Genomic DNA, 8,712 nt, shown 5'->3' with positions numbered 1-8,712 from the left:
GTGTAATTCTCGCGCGGCTCGTTTGAATCGTCCGCGACAGCTGTGGTTACCGAACGGGAATTTCGTGAAACAGGAATAATCTCGTCGCGTTACTCATCGGTGGCTCCTGTCAGAGAGTAATGACGGCTTCGAGCGCGGCAAGCGATAGCCAGCCGGACACGATAATACCATACTATTAGCATCTTTATGTGACACACGTGTAAACGCGCGCGATGGTTGCTGATTATATCGGACGGGACACGCGGTGGGCATCTCGCGCGTAACATGTTGTAACGGCACGCTGTTCCTGTCAATAAGCGCCGCGAAAAGGCCACTTTCACGCTTCCGTGGAATCGACGCGCCAGCGTCGTGGTTGTCGAGGATTTTCAACTTAACACCCCGTTCGGTCCGCGCCACCAGGAATTTTAATACGCCTCGAGCACGCGATTTTATACCCCGTGCGCGAATGTTAACACGCGTTTCTTGCTGTTAAGCAACGGGAATCGAGGATTTCGCGTCGTTGCACGAGGGTATCCGAGCGTGGTCAATTACCCGCAACGAGGTGTAACATTCTGATAACAAAACGAAGGATGCGGGCTACGAGTTCTCCCATTGGATAAGCAGATTTTTACAAATCGCGGATAAAAAGCGAACGGGACGACTGGCTTCTACGCGGAACGAAAGGAGCTACCTGCATGGAATCGTACGAAAAATATTTTGCGCGGGAATGGTGTCAAAGGCTGCATCGCAATGAATATTTTCGACCAAGGTCGTTTCGTTCCGAGTTTTCATGGTCATCGACGATTTCGTTGAATGCAAGTGTTTCTTTCTTTTGTGTATATATATAATATTACAACTCGCTAACCTCCGAAGTACATCCAAAGTCTCTCAAAGTACGACGAGATCTGGACGATTCTTTGGATCGACTTTTCGGTCCGAGAATGTAAAATAAAACGTTCCGAGCGAGCTAGTCCACCGCCGTCAAAGTGGACGGCAAAAAGTCTCGTATTTTATCGCGAGTTATGATTGCCGCTACAAGAAAATCGAGCCACGATTTATCGAGCCGGCCGCGACTGTCGAAGCTAAATCATTTTTGCCCGATCTCGTATGCTGCCGTTCTTTGCACAGCTGGACGTGAGAACCAGCACTCGAAATCACTGAATACATTCTCGCGGATGCGAAAGATAAATTACGCCCGGCGTCACACTTGTATGTCCGAGTTATGGTTTATGGTTATCGATTAACGTAATTTCAATATCAGTTTTCAATGCTGCTGCCCCCCTCTCCACCTACCCCCGGGGACGGTCGTCCTTTTATTTCGTTTGTTTTTTTTTTCATTGGGCTGAAAGGAAGACAGGGTCCGGATGCTCTTATTGCCCACCATTCGCGATCTTCGGGATAAAACGAATACAATCTCTTCGGTAGGCTTGAGTTTAATCTTCGGGAGTCTCGGGTAGCGTGTTTACGGTCGAATGACGTGCCACGTGGCGGTTTGTTTATTGCACGCGGAACTTGTAACGCTCCCGGACCACGGAAACCCTCGTTTAGTTAGGGCTCCGTAATTAAGCAAGGTCAGGGGGTGAGTAATTACTCCTCGGTAATGGAGGCAAATTAATTTGATCTCATCGTTTACGAAAACTTTCTTGCGAGACTGCTAAATAGCTTAAAAAATACAAAATTTTAAGTTGAAATGCTTCAGAGATATTCATTGAAGATAGTAATTATTCAGAATCAACTAGAGAAGGAGACTCGAGAAATGAATATTAGGACGTCTCGTACGTTCCCAATCCCTTGATTCTTACGACAAGCGTGAAATCTGTTGATCTTTTTCTTTTGGAAGTTTGTTAGAGACAACTGTACATATATACTGATGATAGGAGACCAAGATGGACGCCTGAACTTTGAAAACTTTTGAGAAATTCAGTAAATGAAAGATTAAGTGCTATAAGAAAAGGTGATCTCTCTCGTTTTACAATATTTTCCCACCTTTCGGTCATTATACAGTCGCTATAAAATTTCTGTAGTTTTTTGTATTAAATGATCTAACATAACTGTAACGCGTATTTAAAAACGATTGTATCATCTTGCTTAACTCCGACGTCTTTGTCTAAAATGCCGTATTACTTAGTTGCGAGAAAATCGTTTCCTGCATCATCGCTCCATGGTCAGAGGAGACTGGATCGTCGAACAAGGGGTCTAGCGTGTCCCGTGGAACGTCAGTTAATTGGTGAAAGTATAAGGCAGCAAGTTGAACCCTGTAGTTACACGAGATTATTATTTACAGCGTCGTCGATACGATTCCTTGTAGAGTAGAAGCCTCGAAAAAGCAATAGCCAATGGAATGCCAGCCAGGGCTGCGGCAGCAGCTGGCCGATGCGCCGCCAAAGTGCTCCCGTTATTGATTTACGTTGATAGCTTCTTGGATCTTCGGTACGCAACTCCTGGTGCTTCGTTGCGTACCGAGGCCAGTGTAAACAGTGCGTAAAATTACTTTTTCGAGTTCTCGTCCATCTACGGGGCCCTCGAACGACGGCACGGCAAATTACCTGCGCGTCCAGAGCCGTGTGATTAGAGCGTTTCGAGCGTGGCGATCTTTATACTTTTATCGAGCCTTTATGATCCGCCGGGGTCGGTTCGTATATTACCCGAGGCCGATTACAATGAGGTTTTTAAAACCAACCCTGTCTACGTTTTAATTTCGACACTCACGCCCATCGTCGTACCACATTCGTCACCGCGACGGGTTAGGTAACCGGGGAATAGTCGCTGTGATAGGTGATCATTAAAATAGATTGCTTCATCGAGTTACTGGAGAAGATGGCAATCTTCTGAAGTGGCGCAGGCGTGCGTCAGAAATTGCGACGGAGACACGGAACTTTACGGATTTGTGAGAACTCGGTGCAGACGAAGATTGATGGTTAAAAGCAGATATTTTATACAAGCTTTTTATATGTTTAATGAGACCCTTTGCAACCCTTTGCACTCTGCCCCATCTCGTTGCAAGATGTGCGGACAGGAATCGCGTTACATAAAATAATCTAACTTTGGAAACGTGCTTTTTTTTAGTGTTACAAACGGCCCTCAATTTTCGCACATTTTAAAAGTTTCAATTTTTTAAGGCAAAAACAAATGCCAAAGAATGCGATGAAACGAAAAATTGTTCCTGGAAACAATTATGCCCACAAATGACAAGTGTTTTAATAAATTTTGAAGAAATCACAGATGAAATAGTTAGCCTAATGAACGAGCTAAACTTGGACGACAATAATGAAGATGTTAACGAGTTGATCGAATCTCACTGGGCACCGCTGTCAAATGACTACCTAATTGAGCAACGATTGAGTAACAATAAAATACACAATGAAAGTGAGGAAGAAGAAGTTGATTAAAAATATGAGTGAAGCCTTCGTGCATCTTGCAAACAAACTGTTTACTATCATGGAAGAATGTGATCCCAACAGAGAACGTATACAGGGTGTTCCAGAATTATTGTAAGGACGAGAAATATAAATATATCTTTCCTGAAGCGTTGCAACGTAAGTCACTAACAAAATTTCTGAAATAAGTCTTTGACTCTATGCTATCGAAGAAACTATTCCCAGAGCGCTGCTCGCTTCTTTCTCGCGTCGATCTCGAAAGCATCGGTATCAATTTGTACACAACAGCGTGTAATTGCGAGAATGAAAAAATTCCGTCAAACAGGAATTCAATTTGCGCGTTCCTCGGCATTATTCTCCGCCGATCCACCGGCCCGATCCGTTTCACCGCGGCGAATCGATAAACCCTTTTTCGCTTGCCCCCGTTCCCTGTTACCGAATTTTTCGAGTTCCAACTAATTACGCGCTGTAAACGCGACTGCCGGGAAATTTATGTAGCTCGTTCGGCCCGAGAGGGATGCTCCGAAACGTTTCAGGTGCGCAGGGCAATTACGCAACGTTTCCGCCATGCGTCGCCCGCGGAATGCGTCGGCCGAGCTGCAACCCTGCCCTTCGGGCGGCTATAGCTACGTCTTTATGCGCAAATTTGCGAGGCTCCGGCCTGCAAATTTTCTGAATCGACCGACTCGACGTCCCGTCCGCTGGGTCTTGTGAATTCCGAAACGGAATGTCCTCCGTTGGTACCCTGTACTTACTTGGCCTACCACATAGAAGGCCCATTGGGTAAAACGGACCACAAACATTCACCGTTCTGCCGTCCTTTCGGGAAATTATACGTTCGCGGTGGTTGTTTGCTATTGGGATCCCATTCGCGAATATTCGAATCGTGTCCTTGTATCGCGAGCACTGCTATACGATACGAGCAAAACCGAGGATAAAGTTTGTAATTATTACTCCAGACTTCTCGATTTGCATGTATTCCATGTGTAGATATATACTCGAAGATGCTAGTCCGAAAAGAGGACTTCAGTTACACGTCTGCGCGCTTTATCGCTCTGCATCTTTTGCAACATACGAATATTTATTCAACCCACGGGCGATACCGCATCGACCAATGAAGACGTTCGAAAATCGCCAGCGAACAAACAAATAAAAACGTCTATGCTCCCTCTTTTCCATCCGGACACTTTCTCCTCGTCGCGCCTTGAAATATGGTTACACCGATCCTGTTTCTCTTAATCTCGGCGCGTACATCTGTATCAAACGAATCTAAAGACTAATTGCTCGACAAGGTCCGTGTTGTTTGCGTGCTTCGACACATCCGTCCCCCTTAAATAAATAATTTCAGAAGTCGCTTTCGAGAGAGCGACGAGGGAATGTTGAAACCGTGAGCACGGTCTTTCGGAAGGCCTGAAAGCCTCGCGGGTAAATCGTCGAATCATAAAGTTTCCGCGCTGCCGAAGTTATGTGAAAAGGCGAGCACCTCCATATATCACGCGGCTCTAAATTAGATCACATAATAAATTCTTCCCTCGCGGCAGGTTGGTAGCAGCACTCTGTATGCATAGGGTAGCCAACGTCTTGCCAGGTTACTTGTTGCTGCTGCAGGTTCTCGCTCCGGGCACCGACATACCGCTTTTGATTCCGTGAAGGCCAACCTATTTCCGATATCGGAAACCTGCGGAATCAGCTCTCGGGGCGATGATTACAGGCCGCGTGATGTATGAGAGATTAGTCGAACGCGAAACTCGAATGGATGCTGGAATTTTAGAAAACTATTGGCGTTATTTATTAGAGAGTATTGGGGAGCATTCGAGTGGCTCGTGGGAACCGAAAACTGGACTTTATTGGAAGAAAAATCTAGCGGAAGGGTTCCCTTGTTAAAGTTCCAAGGATTCGAGAGAGGTTCGAAGAAGTCGGACAGGGATTGACAAAAACGGGATGTTGCGCGAATTCGGCCCATTGTCCGTCGGATATTCGACTGAGGTGATAATTTGCGGGTCACGATTAAGACATGGGATCATAAATCGCGTCGTGGCACCTCCGTGGTGCGTGACCAATCGGCCATTAAGGTAACGTTCGGATCACGCGAGAGGTGCCGGGTTAATTTGCGAATCGTGTTATCCTCGACAGCTCGTCTAAAATTATTCTCAAACTGCCTGTGATTCGCACGCGTCCCGTCGAGTGGCTCGATTCCTCCCTTGCGGCTCAACGATTTCTAAAATTGAGGTCTGGTGGTCTGCACGACTAGCAAATGTTTATTAAAAAATTCCATTCGGCTACGAAATTGTATTAATAGGTACACTTTATCTACTATTACATACAGTCGATAAATATTCGTACCTTCTATTCGTACTTCTATATTGAAGACGTTTGATTAAGTTGACATGTTGATAGCGACGTCACTTATATATGGGTGACAGTAATTTTCACCGAAGAATTAAACAAATTAATTCTGTACGAGGTCTGAATCGATTCTGAGTATCAAAGAAAATAAATTTGAAGGTACAAAAATAAATACTACACTAAATGTCTTATGTAGTTTCCAAAAGTCTAGAGAAAACTTAATCACAGAGGAAATTTCCAAGAGTACTAGCATGGCAGTCAACGTTTTGATATTACCAAATGAATATAAAATACATAGAGAGAATATTTATTTACTGTACTCAATATGTAAGCATGAAAATTTAGAAAATATTTCAAATGACAAGGAGTGCCCAGAAAATTTTTCTCTAAATTCTAAAATCTCTCGAACGCAGTCTCTCGAAATCTGAAGAAACCTGCAATCCAATTTCGCCATTCCCGAGTTTCGTCTTGTTTTGATATGTAAAGTCAGAATCACCTCCTAAAGTTTCTGACACCTGTTGCCAAACGCACTGTATAATTAATTCAATCTTCGCGTTCCAACCCCGAAACTCCTTGTTCCCTTTTTTTCTGCTGCATATAGAATATGTACCTAAACAAAACCAACACGAACGCTCCGGCGCGAACAAATAAACAAATTTTTCTTTTCTTCCTGTTGCTCGGGTAGACGTACGAAACTGGTATGCTAACGTTCCACGATTTCCTTAGAGGTTTCACCTTTCATATTTAAATTAAGGCTCTTCGCACTTCGGTGTTCATTTTTAACTTCGCGCAACCGTAAAATTAAAACAATTTGAAGGGAGTCGTATCGCTTCATCGGCTGAAGTGTTTTGCAATCTCAAGAATGATTGCCAGAAAATTGCGAGTAATTTCTCGAATATTACTAAAGATGCAAATCGATTTCACAGCTGTGATTTAAAGGTCGGGGCTCGTTTATTAACGGCGTCGGATGACGTGGGCACATTCGAAAATGGATTATATCGAGCGACACTTTAGCCGTTTCACGGGGCACCAAAAAGAAGGCGAGAAGGCGTTCTGACAAAAAATTTCGCACGAGCACGTGCGTGACACGAGAGAAACACTTCGGGGGCCAGTTTGCATCAAAGTTTCGCCGCCTCTTTCGCCGCGTTGTCTCGTGACATCTGGCACACGGCAACCTCGTTTGTCTCGTTATAAATCGGCTAAATTGGATAATCTGCGCAACTTTCGCGCCGCGCCTTGATCTTTCGCGCCCCGAACTTTTACACGCCATAATTTACTTTGTTTCTCCCGAACAAATAACACACAGCAGGAAGTAATTTTCAAATGTGCGCAAAGAAACGGCCGAGCTTCGGCAATTTTAAGAATTTAAATGCGATTCAGCCAGAAGGAGAGCATAATGGTTGCCAGGGGGAGTCCTTGAATCATGATCTGCTTCGGGAGGCCTGACTCTGATATGGCACGGGTAATTGGACCCATAAATCCCAAAAGGCCACTGGTCCAGCAAACCTTGTTTCCAAATAACGAGCATTGTTTGTACGTAGCTACTATTACAAGGAAATATTCGTGTACTGAATGAAGAATAAAATCTCCTCTTTTAAAGAAATAATGCAGAAACTACACCAAACACGAAACTCGACCAGCGATACAATTCCAACTTTAGCAGATAGAAGACTGCAAGTGACACTATCAAGATCGAGAATTGGCCACACAGACTCATTGCTACAAAATGAATTTTGCGACGAATCCCTTACAGTAAAACGTTTAATTGAAGAATGTCAGGGAGTACCAACAGAAACGAATTCCTCGATTTAATCAAGATATTAATGAAATATAACGTGTTAATTATAATTAAATTGTAATCGTCGACGTGGTCACTAATAACCTCTGTAGCTGATGTGACCTTAAATAAAGTAATTAAAAAAAAAAAAAAAGAAAAGTATTCAGAGAATATACTATAGGAAATTATAGCGACAACCACCCCCAAAAATCATCCATAATCCACTGTAGAAAAACTCATCATGCAAGTGCACACGGTGCTCACGCATACGTCTACGGCAGTCGTCCGCAATCGCCCCTCGCCCCGGGATATTATCAACGCGATAACTTCCCAACTCCCGAGCGATGCAAACAATCCAACTTCCACGCAATCACACGGGTCGCCGAGCACAGCAGAGGAACACGTTCCCCGTCCGTGTCTCGCCAGCAGCTACGCCACTGCGGACAAAGTCTGTTCGTCGGAAGGATCCACCGTGGCAATTTACGCCTCATTATGCGGGGTTACGCTAACAAGATACGGACGAAAAAGGAAGCTGAAGCGTCCACGCGAGGCTGGCCGCACGTCCGGCGACGGGACTCCGTAAAACTCGCCACGAAAAAAGGGGTGTCCCACGTTTGTGGCAAGATACGGTCGCGTAGCCACGTCCGCGATTAATTCGTCAGGTTATGGGGCCCGGGATCCTCTCGCTCGCACCCACAGGGCGGGGCGAAGACGAGTTCACGCTGCGACGATTCGGACGAACGATCCAGGGATCTCGAAATTGCTCGACATGCCCGCACGAAGACAGCTCGTGGGACATTATGGGCACGCAACGCGGTGAATCTGCAAAAAAGAAATCTCGAGGGCTGGCTTCGATCGTTACGGACCCGAGGCTTCGTAGTTCCGAGAGCCTCGTTTGCTCCGTCCCGCGACGACTCTTTCTTTTATTCCTCCATACACTCGGCGACGAAATGAAGTGGAGGTTTTCGTGATTCTCGAAACGTGGATGAAAGGACCACTGGCTTGGTCACTCGACATTAAACTGTTTCGAGAGGAAGTAGTATGCAGATCGTATGCTCTGGAGGTTTGTTTGAATTCGAAGTAATGTTGTTGGGAGGAATAAAGAAGAAGATCTTATGTGATCAAATTTCTATTCGTGATGGAACGTGAGGAGCTAAAATTAACTCTGCACTTTTGGAGCAGTGTCATTCTTTTGGCATAATAAGATGCTAGGCTCTCAATCTATACCTGAAA

The 8,712-nt window shown here is 44.9% G+C and overlaps 1 protein-coding gene across 1 annotated transcript in view; it reads right to left on the bottom strand.

The window, feature by feature from the left end:
* Window positions 1-6,649: 6,649 nt before the first annotated feature.
* The window catches only part of LOC128893080 (calaxin-like), a 33,194-nt gene continuing 31,131 nt past the window's right edge, over window positions 6,650-8,712 (bottom strand). The window contains exon 9 of the mRNA XM_054153850.1: window positions 6,650-8,706. The gene's annotated coding sequence lies outside the window, so the exon portion shown is untranslated. The remainder of the gene's footprint in view (window positions 8,707-8,712) is intronic.

Source organism: Hylaeus anthracinus, unplaced genomic scaffold, assembly GCF_026225885.1.
Source record: "Hylaeus anthracinus isolate JK02 unplaced genomic scaffold, UHH_iyHylAnth1.0_haploid 2, whole genome shotgun sequence".
Taxonomy (NCBI): domain Eukaryota; kingdom Metazoa; phylum Arthropoda; class Insecta; order Hymenoptera; family Colletidae; genus Hylaeus; species Hylaeus anthracinus.
Note: the sequence above shows the minus strand (reverse complement) of the source record. Positions and strands in the feature narration are given on the sequence as shown.